Source organism: Martes martes, assembly GCF_963455335.1.
Source record: "Martes martes genome assembly, chromosome: 2".
NCBI classification, from domain to species: Eukaryota; Metazoa; Chordata; class Mammalia; order Carnivora; family Mustelidae; genus Martes; species Martes martes.
Window position 1 is genome coordinate 88359049 of NC_137889.1, and position 2997 is coordinate 88362045.

The window sequence follows — 2997 nt, forward strand, 5'->3', positions numbered from 1 at the left end:
AACTACATTTTTATAATAAACAGCACATCTGCCTCTTCTTGAAACACATCCATTCATTCAGAAAACACCCAGCACTTGTCTTACAGAGAACCACCTTTCTCCTGGTCTCCTGATTCCATCCTGCAACAATAATAATACTCCTGGCCTCCCTCCCCATCTCCTCACTTATTCATCCCAAGGGAAAGAAAATAAGTATATGTTATTGTGGACTTTGGGAAAAAGAACTAAGCAAACTTGGCAGAGGCTCTCCTGAGCCTCACTTGTTCATATCTGCCAGTGTAGGGAGGGCATGTCCTAGTTGACTCTCTACTATATTATAAGCATGTCTTCTCTGCACTGGAAGCTGCTCTCTCACCACGGCCCTTCATCCCCTGAAAATGTACACCTGGGCAAATTTCTTCACCCTCTTCTTGATCAGGAGCACCTCTCAACTGTTGAGCAGATCACTGTCTGCAGTGGTGCTAAAACCCCCAGAGACAAGGACAGATGAGAGCCTCAGCAACTTAGCAGCCCCACATCCCCTCACCTCACTTATTCCTAGTCACAGCTTCCAAACCCCAGTGCCATTTCGAGGGACATCAACACAGCAGACAAGTTCATAGGGGCTGGGGCTGCCACGGTAGAGGTGGCTGGCTCTGGGGCTGGAATGGGACTGTGTTTGGGAGCCTCACCATTGGTTAGTCCAGGAACCCCTCTCTGAAGCAACAGCTCTTCTCCTACACCATTCTGGGTTTTGTTCTCTTAGAGGTCATGGGGCTCCTTTGCCTGATGGTGGCCTTTCTCATCCTCTTCACCATGTGTAGGAGCTGTCTCCACCTTCCATAGCTCTTTCTCCTATGTCTCATCTGCCCTGTGTATGTTCCTTTTCATATACCTCCCCAGGCAGTCTGGGGAAAGTGGTTGGCTCAAGGTTTGACAGAGGGAAGACAAATAAATACCGTATTAGTGAGGGGGGGGGGAGATAAGCATAGTAGGCCAGGCTCTGCCCCTACAGAGAGACTACTATTTTGAAGGGTTAAATTCAACTAATGAGAGATTATCTAAAAACAAACAAACAAAAAAACCAAAATAAATATCTTCCTGTTTTGATCTCTAGACCACTTGCTGAAAGGACAAAAAGGGACTAGAAACTAGGCCAGCTTCTCCCATATGAAGCCAGCTCTTCCGCACATTTCTCCCAGCTTTTCTACCCAGAGGCAGTCCCTCTTTACAGTCATCTTCCAGGAGTGGGTGTTTTCTTCTAATTCTTATGCCCAAAGGAAGAAGAAGCCGCCTTTTTCTAATCTGAACAATGACAGCTTATGTACTAGCAGCAACCTGTTGATTTTCAGCTATCTCAGTCCTCTATCTCTTAATTGATTCACAGCTCAAGAAGGAAAGCAATGTGTCACTTATTCAGCTCCTTAAATTCCAACACTACTATGCACCAGAAATTATAAGACATGTTAGGGAGCCAAGATGAGTAAGACAGTGTTCCTGGCTTCAAAATGCCATCTAGCTAAATTCCCTAGGCTCTCAAAACCACTATTTATTTATTTTTTGGTTATTAGTTTGTTTCTGTATAGAGAGAAAGATGTAGATTGCTCTCTAGAAACATCTACACTCCGGGCTCCCCTCTCAGAGTCCTGAAGGCTCTTGCAGGTGCAGGTAGAATCTTGTGGACCGGGGCCTAGAAGAGGGCACTGTGATCATTTGGATGATGGCACCATAACTGATGAAAACAGACACAGACAGAGAATTCAAGTTCCTTAAAAGCAGGTGAACAACAAAGTTTACTTTACATACTGACAGCTACATGGCAGGAAAGACAGTGGCATGACCAAAGTGAAGAGCATACGCATCTGCCCAACAGAGGCACCCATGTGGTTGATGATAGCTAAGTATTTGCTGAGTAAGATCCTGCTGTGTCCCTCTGAAAGCTCCATCTTGTCATTGCCATGGAGCTTTGTTATATCCTCCCAAGCCCACCCCCAAGTTCTAGAGATCTGATTATGAATCTGACTGCCCACCAGGGCAATGCTGGTTTACCGCAGGCTGGGTGAATGAAAAGTCAGCAATATAGTGTCTCCCAGTATCTCCGACTCAGAGTTGCCTAGGTCTCCTCCTGGGTCTCAGTCGCAACCCTGTATGCAAGGAGATGAGAAGAGCTGGGAGATGGGCAAGGTACTAAGGCCAAAAATGACAGGAAAGCTGAAGGTTATCAAATCTAAAGTAGCCAGAAGCAACTTTCAAAGTGGAATCCAATCCCAGAATCCGACCAGATAAAAGGGAACCCAAACTACAGTCTGGGAACAAATGAACGAGGAAAGGGAAATAACAGAAAGAAAAGGATCCTGAGCAACAACCTAGAATGTGCGAAGACTACACAGAGAGCTTTTTAAGTTTGCTTTTTTATGCAAATACATTGCTCCAGTATAAGGGGTTAAGATCAAATGGATAAATAATAACTTGCTCTGACATCCCTCATAGATAATATGCTTTTTTAAACTGCAGTTTTCAGGTGACTTCATCTTAGAAGTAATAGGTATTGTAAGTATATTTTCTTTTTTTTTAAGATCCTTATTTATTCATTTATTTGTTTATTTTAGAGACAGTGAGAGAGAGCATGAGAGGGGAGAAGGTCAGAGGGAGAAGCGGACTCCCCCCGTGGAGCTGGAAGCCCAATACAGGACTCAATCCCGGGACTCTGGGACCATGACCTGAGCTGAAGGCAGTTGTTTAACCAACTGAGCCACCCAGGTGCCCTGTAAGTATATTTTCTGAACCAAAATCAAAACAAGATCCTATAGTTTGTCCACATTGCTTAAAAATCAAGCCACCTTGGAAAATTTAACCCCCAAGAGTAATTTTAGAGAGAGAGAGCACATACCTTTATTCAACATCTACAACAGTCCCAGCATTTTGTTAAGCAATTTATACTAAGCATCTCACTTAACCATTACACAAAGAAATACGAAAAAATTACTGTCACTTTCCAAATAAGAAAACTGAGCCCTC

The 2997-nt window shown here is 43.9% G+C and overlaps 1 pseudogene across 1 annotated transcript; it reads left to right on the forward strand.

Annotated features, from left to right (window-relative positions):
• Nucleotides 1-377: 377 nt before the first annotated feature.
• On the forward strand, nt 378-825 carry LOC308338303 (ATP synthase F(0) complex subunit C2, mitochondrial-like; annotated as a pseudogene). Its single transcript has one exon. The product of its transcript is annotated as an ATP synthase F(0) complex subunit C2, mitochondrial-like (transcript).
• Nucleotides 826-2997: the final 2172 nt, after the last annotated feature.